At 50.6% G+C, this 13,527-nt stretch overlaps 1 long non-coding RNA gene across 1 annotated transcript; it reads right to left on the bottom strand.

The window, feature by feature from the left end:
• Positions 1–411: 411 nt before the first annotated feature.
• Positions 412–11,397, bottom strand: LOC128849273 (uncharacterized). Its single transcript, XR_008447293.1, has 4 exons — positions 8,997–11,397; positions 7,374–8,455; positions 3,647–3,748; positions 412–654 (listed from the first exon to the last, which is right to left on the bottom strand). It is a non-coding gene; the product is annotated as an uncharacterized LOC128849273 (long non-coding RNA).
• Positions 11,398–13,527: the final 2,130 nt, after the last annotated feature.

Genomic DNA, 13,527 nt, shown 5'->3' with positions numbered 1-13,527 from the left:
GGAACTGGATGATCTTTAAGGTCCCTTCCAATCCAAACTATTCTATGATTCCGTGAAAGAAGGCTCCCAGGGAGGCAGGAAGCCCTGAGCCCCTCTGGTACCCAGTGTCCTGGTGGCAGTGGCAGAAGGGAATCCCTCGCCATCCGACTCCCCCAAGTCCCCACGACATGGGATTCTGGCGCCTCATCCACCGCCAGCAGCCTGCCCTGCATAAAATACCTCAGATCTGCATCCAGCACAGCAGGAAATCCATCCGGGAGGATATTTCACACCATCCTACTGTTTTGGATTAGACCCCAGCTGCCTCCTGAGCTGTTTCAATTTACAGGTTCAATTCACAGATCTGACTGCAGTCAGTCCTTCAGAAAATTCCCCCCAGTTATCAACTGCTCTTCGATTTACTCGCCTTTGCATCCAGGATGCACAGAAACGCTTCGGAAATGGACATTATCCATGGTAAAATGCCTCCTCATGGTAAACAGCCCCAAAGCAACATCCATGTGGCAGCCCCCCAGGAGCAGAGGTACGGCACCCTTTGCAGTGAGCTCTGCCAGGGTTTCATTTAAGATTTTTCTGCCTCTCAGCAGGGAAATCTATCGGGATTCAGTGTCACGGTGAGAAAACCACCCAGGCTGGCAGAAGAACCTGCAGGTCCTGCAAAACAAAACCAGTCAGAGCATGTAGGTTATTCAGCACTTCAACGTTTTCTGCGAGTGAAACGGGAATGAAGAAAGGTATTTTCCTCCCAGACTATTATCATAGAATCATAGAATAGTTTGGGTTGGAAGGGACCTTAAAGATGATCCAGTTCCACCCCCTGCCATGGGCAGAGACATCTCCCACTGGATCAGGGGCTCCAAGCCCCATCCAACCTGGCCTGGAACCCCTCCAGGGATGGGGCAGCCACCACTGCTCTGGGCAACCTGGGCCAGGGCCTCCCCACCCTCATGGTGAAGAAATTCTTCCTTACGTCCAGTCTAAATCTGCCCCTCTCCAGTTTATCCCCATTCCCCCTCGTCCTATCCCCACAAGCCTTTGTGAACAGTCCCTCTCCAGCTTTCCTGGAGCCCCTTCAGGTACTGGGAGATCGCTATAAGTTCTCCTCGGAGCTTTCTCCTCTCCAGACTGAATAACCCCAACTCTCTCAGCCTGTCCTCATACGGGAGGTGCTCCAGCCCTCGGATCATCTTTGTAGACCTCTCTGGACCTGTTCCAACAGCTCCATCTCCTTCTTAAGTTGAGGATTTCATTTTGTTAAAGTTAGAGCCGCTTTCTTTTCCCTTTCAGACGCTGACTGCTGGAGATGTCAGGCCTGAAGAGAAGAGCTGCTGTTGGCACCTCTTTGCAGCACCCTCTCAGCGGGGAGCAAGGGAAACCCAGGGATGGGGACGTCCTCAGGTCTTGGTGTCACAGCAAACCAGTTCATGAAGGGGGAACGGCCTTTCCATCCGATTCACATCCACATCTTCAACCAGTTTCTCCTGATTTCCCCAACAACCCACGTCAGAGATGTCACCGTCAAACTCAGCACTATTTTACCTGTACCTGGAGGGCCAATATCTACAGAAGGGCAGGCACGAACCATCACTGGGCTCAACTGGAGCCCAACTGGAGGCTAAGGAACAGGGGCAGCTCCCCGGGGAAGGCAGCTGCATCCAGCACCGAGACCCAAACCGCCCCAGCATCAATCCTGCACCAACACCACTACCATGGGCTCCCATTGTAACCTCTGACAGTTGGACTGGATGATCTTAGAGGTCTTTTCCAACCTTAATTACTCAATGATCTTCTACCAAGCAGAAGTTCTTGACAGTAACACTCTTTTCCGTCTGACGGTAAACACAGATGACAGGCCGGTCATCTGAAGGGAAAATTCCCAGAGAAAGGAGGACATAGAGGCCAAGAATGTAGGTAGCTCCAAAACAGGATTAGACATTTCTGTGGATGTCAGGGATGGCGAGAGTCAGCATAATTAACGATATGTTGGCCAAGATAGAACCCAAGTGCTGCCGGACTCCCAGAAATATCCACCTGCTGGAGACCAAGACAAGAGCATCTCCCCCACGTCTCTGTCCATGACATGTCTCTTCCACTGCCCCTTGACGGAAGGTCCCGCTGGAAGTCTGGCTCTGCCCTGGCCAAGAAGCAGAGAGCAGAGCAGGGTGAGCCAACTGGGACAAGGCAACAGCTGCTCCAGTGCCCGATGACTCTTTCTGTGAAGAATTTTTTTCTGATATCCAACCTGAACCTCCCCTGGCGGAGCTTCAGGCCATTCCCCCTTGTCCTGTCCCCTGTCCCTTGGGAGAAGAGCCCAGCTCCCTCCTCTCCACAACCTCCTCTCAGGTAGTTGTAGAGAGTAATAAGGTCACACACACTGTGTGCCTTTCCTTTTGGATTTGTAGCCGGGGCAACTCAAAAGTTCAAAGCAAAGAGACAAATGTGCCTCCACACCCAGGCCATCGATTCCAGCAGCCGCATTGGAAATCCCAAGATTTCTGGCACGATCTCACAACTATTGGGTCATTACTCACTCTCTACTCGCAATGCTTTAGCAGGAAAAGGGGGGCAGCATCCCCAGCACCCCACAGCTGCCATACAGTCACCAACCGCCCCGGTTGGAGCCGAGAGAGCACAGCCAGAACCGCAGCGCTTCGCAGGCATCCCCAAATCATTCCCATGTGGGTGCCAGGACTCCAGCAGCCACTCCGAGCCCTAAGTGCTTCCAGACTGGAGAAGCCCCGGCTGCTGCTTGGCGTCACTCTCACCGGGGAATGGGAGTCAGCGTCTCCCTGCTGCCTGTGCAAGCACACCGCAGATGTCCCAGAGGGATCATTACAGCTTTCCGTTACTCAATTAAAACTGTGTTTGAGGGGATTTGATTACGCAGTTTGACAGAGGGAAGAAAACCCTCCGGGTCCTGGCAGCAGCGAGGATTTACGAGCTGGGGCTTTGCTTCAGGTCGCTCTGCCCGATCGTGATATGTAGCGAAAGAGTAGGGGTAAAAAATGCAGGGAGCTATGGTGTCTGCATTCCTGCTGCTTGAATCAAACGGCTTTCCTGGCAGCTCCTGCCTCCCCTGGATCCAGGGACGTGGGGAAGGTGAAGTAGGGCAGGAAGCGCTGGAGCAGATCGTCTCTGCCAAGGACTGCCCGTGACATCCCTGCAGAGTTACATCCTAAACCAGCTCCACTCTTCCTCAAGGAGGAGGTGACTGGGAGCATCAGTGCTTTCCCCATCACCTGAGGACATCTCCTAGGGATACAAGGAATGCTTTCCCCTCACTTTGCCGAAGGATAGAATCTGCCTTCTTTCCGATTCAGGGTAAACACAGGCCTGGCATTAACCCTGCTGCGACACCTGCTCCTTGGGTACCTCCCAGCTCGCTCCCCTCTCTCCGTAGAAGCATCACCCTCAGGTTGAGAAACAAGGAAAGACAAATCTCACAGCCGTCTGCCTCACTGCAGAGTGTGAGCAGCATCCAGAAACGCCTCCAGACAAGATGATTACTAACAAGGGATTTGGGATCACGTATATTTATCGCAGCGAATGGCAGACTTGTGGCCACCAACTCCAAGCGTGGGCTTCGAGGAAGCCAGCTTGGGGCTGAGCATCTCCCTTAGGGCCCCAGAAACATCCTTCTGCTCACCTTCCTCCAGGCTGTGGTCCAGGACAAGATGCCAAGTTAATTGTGCTCCCACCTTGTTCCTCGCTTGCCTTTGTGCACAGCATCAGAGCGTCTGGTGTTTCTCTTTGAGGCGATATTAAAATGAAAGGAAAAAAAAAAGTTATAAGTTATTTCAAAGGTCTTTGCTTCAAAAACATTCAAACCAAGTTTACACACCAAAGCCATAAATGTTCCTTTTATTGCATGCACAAAATAACCCTCTGCAATATAATTCCTCTAAATTTATGGTTCTTCCCGGGCTATTAATTCAGCCCAGGTCTTTTCTTCCCCTTTTCTTTTTTTTTTTCCACCTTAAGTCGAGCAATTCATAAATACGTCACGCCGGAGTGTGCTTTGCGAGCGTTATTATGGTCTCCCGAATGTGGAAATGCCTGTGAAGCTTTTACTATAGTTTTAATACAGCACAGACTCCCTGCTGGGGTGGAGAGTGAGGTATAAAGTGACTTCATCACACACTGGAGGGAAGAGCCCTCTTGAGAGGCCATTTATTTGGCCAAACAATAAGGAACTTCCAAGCCCATATTTGTCTCAAAATTGAGTCAATGATAATTATAGAATCCTAGAATGGTTTGGGTTCAAAGGGATCTCAAAGCCCATCCAGTTCCACCCCCTGCCATGGGCAGGGACACCTCCCACTGGATCAGGGGCTCCAAGCCCCATCCAACCTGGCCTTGAACCCCTCCAGGGATGGGACAACCACAATCTCCCTGGACAACCTGGGCCAAGGCTTCCCCACCCTCATCATGAAGAATTTCTTCCTCACGTCTAATCTAAACCTTCCCCTCTCCAATTTAAAGCCATCCACTGTCATTCTATCACTCCATGCCCTTGGAAAATATCCCTCCCCAGCTTTCCTGGGAGCCCTTTTCAGTCCTGGAAGGTCGCAACAAGGTCTCCTCAGAGCTTTCTCTTCTCCAGGCTGAACAAGCCCAGCTCTCTCAGCCTGTCCTCATACAGGAGATGCTTCAGCCCTCGGATCATCTCTGTGGCCTCCTCTGGACCCATCCCAACAGAAACCTCCAGCCCGTAGATGTCTCAGAACTGAGTCAATAACGATGTCTGGGGTGAGTTTTAATTTGCTGCACTCCAGCTCAGGAGGATCCTGTGCACCTTTAGCCAGGCTGAGACACGGCTCAGGTCTACACGGCAGCATTCAATTTTCAGAAAAGAAGACCAAAAACCATAAAAAATGCTCAGAGGTGCCACAGCACGAACACATTTTCTATAACCGGCAGAAGGTTTCCGTGCCCGTGGCCGGGGGTTGGAACTGGATGACCTTTAAGGTCCCTTCCAACCCAAACCATTCCATGATTTAGAAGAGCAGATAACTTGTTTGGAGTCCCCAGGCATGCAAAGAGGCCTAGATAAGCCAAATTGCCTTCTTCAGAAAGCAGAATCTATTTTTTCTGTTATCCTTGTCCACATCACAGGACGGCACGCTGCTAAAAGCCAGAAATTAAGAGCCACAGAGCTGTATCTCCCCATAATTACAGCGGAAAAACATTTATTTCTTGAATAGAAAGAGGCCGAATGTTGTGGCTCTTCAGCTACGCCTAGAAGGAAATAGGAACTCCCCAAAATTAAATGTATTTTCTGGGATTGCTGAGCCAGACAGGACTGTTCCTTGGGATATCTCAAGAAAGGGGCTTTGCACACGCTTCTGGATTCAGCATTTCTCCTCCTCATTCTCCCATGTCAAATGGATCGCTGGGGGCAACCGGGGCCCAGAAACTGTAAAGCAAAAAATCAGTGGGAGGTGGGAGCATGTTTGAATTCCCCGAGAGGTGCTGTAGGACGACGACCCCTCCGGCACCCAAACTCGGCTGCCCTGTGACCTTCCCCCCAGGACCACCCAGAAAGAGCTGCCAAAAGAGCCCACAGGTCCTGCCTGCCTCCGAACCACCGCTGCTCCCCGAGAAATCAGTCTTTTTGTCTTGTGAGAACTCCTACCGTAATTGCCTTCATATCTCAAAGGTGTCTTACAGCCACAGAGGTGCAAATATTTATCCATACTTGGAATTGCAGAGTGAAACCTAACTAAGTGTTCCCAGACACTTCAGAGATTGTTGTTTTTAAGACCTGAACCATAGACACCTGGCTGGAATTAATCAGCAGATGTGATGAGGGAGGCAGAGCAAAGCCCTGATTAACCCTTCGCACATCAATGTCAAGGTCATGGGGTGTTTCAGCGGGGCAGCCTGTACCTGGGTGGCAGCTGTCGACACTTTGGGAATCCCAAAGCAAGAAATGCTTTCCTCTGATCAGGGCATGAACCGGTAGCAAAATGTATCATGGTCCTGTCACCACTCGCTGTGTGGCTCGTTGGTGAGTAGCAATAATAATAAATGTTTATTACTAGATAATAAAACACAAGAGCAAAACGCCTTCTGTCCAATCAAGAGGAGTTTAAGCATCTCTTTAAGAGAAAGCATTCGCTTTGCACCAGGTGGTTCCAAACAGTTCACATCATCAACAGCTCCCTGTTCAGATCAAAAATCCAAGTCCTTCATAGAATCATGGAATGGTTTGGGTTGGAAGGGACCTTAAAGTCCATCCAGTTATGGGCAGGGACACCTCCCACTGGATCCGGTTGCTCCAAGCCCCATCCAACCTGGCCTTGAACCCCTCCAGGGATGGGGCAGCCACCACTGCTCTGGGCAACCTGGGCCAGGGCCTCCCCATCTTCATGGTGATACACGGACTCGGGAAAGACCCGTATCCTCTTCCATTCCAGCTCTTTTCTACACACTGGCTGATCCCTCTCTCATGGTAGGCAACAAAGCCACATTGTCCCACGCTCCGTCCTCAAATAAAATATACAGAATCAATGACTTCTCCAAAGCCACTGTCCTAGGATGGTCAGGCTGTGTCCCCAGCCAGGGTGAATTAGGAAGCCCTATCCAAGTATCTTCACTCTCATCAGCTCCTTTCCAAGAAGGGATAAAAGTCAACAAAGTATTGATATGATCTTCCTTCTCCCCTACACGGGGGAAGGAATTGGCCCACAATAAAATGCAACTTGAAATTAGCTCAACAGCTGTGGCGTTGGGTACCAGGACAAGCCCAGCTAAGCCTGGCTTAATGAAGAGCTAAAGCAGAGCAATGTCCCAAAGTAGGATCCACAGGCTGTGCTTTTATGTCCAGCTAAACCTCCCAGCAAGACACCCACGATGAGGCACTGTGGAGTTTATGTTAACTTTAACCCGTACAAACCCCAGGTGGGGACGTGGTTGGCGTTGATGAACGACATCAAGATGAAAAGAAAGACAACCTCTGCCCCGTTCTGCTGGCCCTTTTCATTGTCAGGCATCTAGTGATGGAGAGTTTGCCTCCTTTGAAGTGGAGATGGATCCAAGAGCCCGGCAGGTGCAAACCTTCCTAAGCAGACAACGTGCCACAGGGCTCACCCTGCACATCCATCATCTGCAGCTTCTTTGTGGCGGGCGGGCCGGGTGGAGGTGTGTGCACGGGCGATATTTCTAAGCAGATTATAAACCTCTGCATTAATCCCACCAAGTCAATCCATTTGAATCATCCTCTGCCCTCCCCAAAAGGCATGAGACAGAAGATCTGTTTTCTCTGCCGTCGACCCTTGACATCCCTCTGCCACTGAGCAATTCTGATGGCGGGACTTAATGCAGAATGCAAAAAAAAAACAACATTATATCTTAAAGCAGAAGAGAAAAACCTTGCTGGATGTGTCCTTGTAGGTTTTAGCCCGTCCATGGCTGCAGAAAGCTGCGTTCTCAACCGCTGTTGGTTTTCATGGCGCGTTTGCTTGAATTTCCCCTCCTCGACAACTGCGGGAGCAGGGAAACTTTAGAGACTGCATTTTGTAGGCTTTGCTGGCTTAGGAGCTGTTTTATAGCGAGGGTGAGAATGGGGCAGAGTGAAGCTGGGAGGGGGGTTCCAAAGGAAGGACAGAAGCAGAAGAGGAAGGGCACTGCAGGGAGAAGGAAGGTCAGAGTCAGAATGAGCTCAAGGGAAGATTCAGAGAGAAATTAATGAGAACAAGAGGCTGAGTTAAGAGAAAGCCGGTGGGATGGAGGAAGGGTCAGTCTCTGCTATCCACCTTCATTTTTCCTCCTTGCACCTGAGCAGGATCAGGTCTTTCTTCTCTTCTCATTCAGTCCTGAGGTGGAAACAGCTTAGGCTTCCAGTTCACCTATAAAGCGGGTTTGAACAGCCTCACTGGTTCACAGCTCGGGCAGCGGCAGAGTCCAAAGCAGCTCCCTGGACAGGCTCCTGGGGCCAAAGCACCAGAAAATAACCCTGTAAACAAGAGCGAGGGACAAGGCCCTCACGCAAGGGGCCCAGGGCGCAGCCTCCCTCATAGCTTCTCTTTAACAGTGACCCTAAGAGGATGCCCAAAGAAATTAAGAGCAAGACAAGTGTATACGATATTACTCCAAGTCCTCTCCCAGTCTCCAGCTGTTTCCAGCTCAGAGGAACTCTTGAGCCAGATGTACTTAGTAACCTCTCAGCAATTTCTCCTGCGTGCAACTGCCCAGGCTCCTCTTAAACCCATATAAATTTTTAGCATCCACAAGCTCCTTCGACAACAAAGTCACGAGGCAAGATCCAACGCTGTCTGACATCGCTCCTTCCAGCTCTGGAGGATGCTCCTGCCTGTTGGGAGGTCGGACAGCATCGCAATCCCTCTTCTTCAGCCTCTGCAACCTTTGAGCAGCTGCCCAGGCCATCAGACGCTGCCTTCCTCTCCAGCCAGGCCCTGGGAAACAAACAAATACCACAACAGCCAGACTCATCCTAAAAAAAAAAGGCGAAAAAAAACCACGAAGGAACTTGCAAGATCTGCATCCTGCTGTGTTTGAACAAAGCGAGTCCCACCCGGCCAAGCAGGTATGAAGGCAGCCAAGGATGCTTTTCACCATGGCTACCTCGACACTAAACAATCCACTCCCGGAGCCAGCGCCAGCCTCAGTTTTGCAGAAAACAAGCAAGCAGGTCACTCAGCAGCACTGTTTATGACTTTCTTCATGTTTTCATACCCAGAAATGTCAAACAGGCAATCAGGGAAGGGAAGATTTGCTGCTGATCACCAAGGAGGAGGGTCTGGGTGACATTTTTCTGTGTATGAGACATAAACAAGCCCCATGGAGCTGGTCAGGCCATGTCATGCCCTCTTATCACAAGCCTTTTTGTTTGGCATAAACACCAGCTCATAGGTCAGGGCCATAATCTCCCCCAGATGCTTTGGTCCATGAGCCTGATCTAAGGCTTCAGACCTAAAGTCGGGGATGCAATAATCCCTATCCACTGCTTTCCTTCTTTAACATCTCTTTCCTACCTCAAAACATATTTTGCTGGTGCAGGAGGTCACGGGGGCCATCGCAGCAAGTGCAGAGCTGATGTAGAGCCTGGGAAGGGAAGGCTGGGCCAGGGGCTGCTGCCCTGCGGAGCTCGGTGGGAGGCAGCTCCAAGCCCTCAGCCCATCATCAGGGACTTTAACCTGACCTGTCAGTCAACGTCTCCATTCCCAGACTCCATCCCCATCACAAATGAACTTGTCTCACACAGCCCAGTCCAACGTGACAAGTGTTTATACAGGGCTAATGAGCGTCTCCGTCCCCAAGGACGTCTCGGATCGCTCAGGCGCTGAGGTCCAGGCATGATGTCGTTTCCTATGCCACACACAAGTTTATCCTGGAGAAGAGGAGGATGAGGGGAGACCTTATTGCTCTCTACAACTGCCTGAAAGGAGGTTGTGGAGAGGAGGGAGCTGGCCTCTTCTCCCAAGTGACAGAGGACAGGACAAGGGGGAATGGCCTGAAGCTCCGTCAGGGGAGGTTCAGGCTTGACATCAGGAAAACATTTTTCACGGAAAGAGTCATTGGGCACTGGCAGAGGCTGCCCAGGGAGGGGGTTGAGTCCCCTTCCCTGGAGGTGTTTAAGGGATGGGTGGACGAGGTGCTGAGGGGTATGGTTTAGGGAGCATTAGGAATAGTTGGACTCGATGATCCAGTGGGTCCCTTCCAACCTGGTGATTCTATGATTCTATGCAGGCTTGGAAAGAGCTGCAGCTCTAATTCTGCCAGGGAACAGCCTGGCGTGCTTTGGGCTTTGCTCCTTCACACAGTGGACGTGCTTGTGGCAGGAACCACAGGTGCTTCTCTGGCCCAGCAGTGGGGCTTTCAGCTCCTGTGCAAGGACCACACATCATCCTTCCAGTCCAGCTCTCTGCAGAACAGCCCTCCAGACCAGCGAGGGAGTGCAAGAAACTTACCTTAGAATCATAGACTAGTTAAGGTTGGAAGGGACCTTAAAGATCATCTAGTTCCAACCCCCTGCCACGGGCAGGGACATCCCGCTAGGTCACGTAAACGACTCCTTGGCAAAGAAAAGCACCATATTCTTATTTAAGTGTCTTCAATATAACACCAGGATTTGAGCAGGAAAACAGCAGTCACTCCCTAAGAGAATGCTACACAACAAATATTTGGTGTGACTCACTTCACCTCTCCGAGGAGCCCTGGCTCTGCTGGATTTGCCTCCTTGAGCATCTCTGGAGGAGTTCAATGGCCACACAAAGCGATGGGGCCCATCAGCAATCGGCTGCAATGCTGGGTTTGGGCCACGCATTTCCGACGCCGTCTCTGCCTACGCAGGGGCTCCTTCCAGCCAAATCTTCAGGGACCCATAACCTGGCAGCCTCCTCGGAGCAGATGCGCATTATCCCCACCGAAGCCAGCCCGGGCCGTGCTCCACCATGGGGCACTGCCTTTGGATGGAGAACCTGTGGCCATGGAGGAACCAGACTCCCTCTTCCGCTGCACAGCCCTTCTCCCAAGTAAGAAGGGACAGAACAAGGAAATGGCCTCAAGTTGCACCAGGGAAGGTTCAGATTGGAAACTTTTCTCTACCGAAAGAGTGGTGAAGCCCTGGCAGAGGCTGCCCAGGGCAGTGGTGGAGTCTCCATCCCTAGAGGGGTTCAAAACACATGGAGATGTGGTACTTCGGGACATGGTTTAATAAGCACAATGGCATTGTGTTGATGGTTGGACTGGATGAGCTTAGAGGTCTTTTCCAACCTTAATGATTCTATGAGGTTGGTGGGACCCATGGATACCAAATTCCCCCTACATTCCCACGTTGGCCCCGCCCTGGCAACGTTGGTCAAGGTGTCAGCTTCAAAGGACAGAAGGAAAGGCTCTGCCAGAGTGGTCTCAGCGGGGAATCATTGTTGCCTTTAGTTTCCAGAAGCCAGTGAGCACTTACCTCCCTTATCCCTTGGGAGAGTCATGAGTTTATCAATGCAATTGGTGCCCACCAAAACAGGTTCTTCCTTCTCCACACTGCTCTCCTTATGCCCCCAGCAATTCCTGGGATTCACGTTCTCCTATGCCTCTGGATTTCATGAAGATCTGGGCTTTGCAAGAGCACATAGCAGCACCAACATCCTGCAAAAAACAGAGCACAGGAGGCAGCAGTTAAGAGAGGCAGAGGCTCCACTGCTGCAGAGTCTGCACCCAACACGCTCTGGTCGACCACTGTGAATGAAATGCTTAGTAGTACCTGGTCCTCCAACACCCAAAAAGCCCTGAGGCAAAGGGCCTGATGCTACAGGGATGGGCAGAGAGCCTTAGGGCAGTGGGAATTGCATCACAGCACCCCCAGACCAGGAACCACAGCAGCTGTACCATAAAAACCTCAACCAGAGAAGATAGACCTCACAAGAAGAACTGGAAGATGCCGCAACGAGAAGGTATAGGGGTTTCCATGTGTTTCTTCCATGGCCTCCAGCACTGCCAAGACCAAGGTGAGCTCTGTAGCATTGAGCACAGAGTACAGCCGTGACCGTGTCGAGGTTGAGCTGCCCTACGCACCTCCAAGCCTTCCCCACGCCCAAGCAAAGGAGAATCCAGACCCACAACAGCTATTGTCATTCAACAGGAAGGAGCCTGATCCAATCCTACATGCAAAGATCTACCAGATCCCAACATCATCCCTCCTTTCCCAGCTCGTTCTCTTGGATTCCTAGAGGTGAACCCTAGACCTGTGCCGATAGCTGCTCTATCCCTTAAAGATCAAATTAAAACCTTAAGAAGAGGAATTTTTTTTCTCTTTAGGTCAACCCAGAACGACATTTCCTATTTGTCACAGCAAAACATATTTTTCTCCATAAGTGGAGACAATGAAAACATTTCGTTGTCCCCAAAATAAAACGTTTCTCTGTTTCCAAATGCATATTTGAAGGAGTTTGCGGTCCCCCACTTTTTTAATTAGAGGCAGGCAGATTGCAACTGGAGAATGTCACAGGGCAATAAAAAGTTAAAGCGTTTAATTTCAAGCATATCTTCAACACAGCCTGCAGTTTTTCATCCTCAAAATATTCTTTTTCTTTCAAACTTTGGTTCAAGTTGTAAATGATTTCAAAGGAACCAGAATAACTTTTATTTTCCCTATAAACAAATGTTTCATCTTAATTTCAGCCAGGTCATCGTCAAGTGACTGGAGCCAGACCCTCCTCAGTAATGCCCAGTACCTGGACAAGAGGCAAAGGCCATGAGTTGAAATCCAGCAAATTCTCTTAAAGAGAAGAGAAATTTTCTTTTCTAAGGGTGGTCAAATACCAGAGCAGGTTCTGCAGAGCAGTTGTGGAGTTTCTATCCTTGGAGATAATCAAAACCCGCCTGGACAGAGCCCTAAGCAACTCGCTCTGGCTGCTCCTGCTCTGAGCAGGGGTTGGATCAGACGATCTCCAGGGGTGCCTTCCAGCCTTAACCATCCTCATTAAGCACTATTTTATCACGAACTGGGGAAGGAAGCATCCAGGCCCTGTGGTCTCCTCCCTGAAGATGCACAGGGATAGACCGGCTCTGTTAAAGTACCGCAAGATAGAGCACAGGGATAGACCACGCCTGCTGAGTCTCAGAAACGCACGGAGTTTCGTGGTATTTTCAAGTCCCGGTTGCTGGGATTTTTCAATTGAGTGCTCAAAATAAGCACATTTCTTAACCTCATAAATGAAGAGAAAACCGGTAACCTCTGCCTGACCTGCAAGGGGGAAACAGAAGGCAGATTTGTGAGAGAAACCCGCAGGCATTTGAAAGGAGACATCCTGTGAGCGGCCAGTCTGAACCAACTGGATTCCTGAAGAGCTTTCACCTCCTATTCGGATCCTTTGGTGTCCAGTAAGGTGTAAATTCTGAAAAGCTCCTTCCAGGGTTGGGCATTCAAAACACTCCCTTGGAACGAGTCCAGAGGAAGCTGAGGAGATGATCTGAAGGCTGGAGCACCTCCCATACAAGGACAGGCTGAGAGAGTTGGGGTTGTTCAACCTGGAGAAGAGAAGGGAGATGTTAGAGCAAATTCCAGTACTGAAAAGGGCTCCAGGAAAGCTGAGGAGGAGCTCTGGATCAGGGAGTGCAGGACAGGACAAGCGGGAATGGTTTTGAGCTGAAAGAGGGCAGATGAGACTAGAACTTAGGAAGAAATGTTTTGCAGTGAGGGTGGAGAGGCCCTGGAACAGGTTGCCCACAGGCTGTCCCATCCCTGGAGGTGTTCAAGTCCAGGTTGGATGGGGCTTGGATCCAGTGGGAGGTGTCCCTGCCCATGGCAGGGGGTGAGACTGGATAGGCTTTAAGTTCCCTTCCAATCCAAATCATTCCATCATTCTATGTGGATTCCCTGGATTTTTGTAAGAAGTTTAGCTTGTGCCGAAGCATCACACTCATTAGGGCACTCATTCCTTTCCTGGTCACTCTGTAAGACCTCAGTAGCCCCACATGCTTGAGCCTGCCGTCAGCTTGCAATGGAAGTGGCCACCACCAGCACACAGCCTTCGCTGGGGCACCATCAGCCGTGTCACCACCAGGCAA

This window comes from Cuculus canorus, chromosome 27 (genome assembly GCF_017976375.1).
Source record: "Cuculus canorus isolate bCucCan1 chromosome 27, bCucCan1.pri, whole genome shotgun sequence".
NCBI classification, from domain to species: Eukaryota; Metazoa; Chordata; class Aves; order Cuculiformes; family Cuculidae; genus Cuculus; species Cuculus canorus.
The sequence above is the reverse complement of the archived record's forward strand: the minus strand, read 5'-3'. Positions and strand labels throughout refer to the sequence as shown.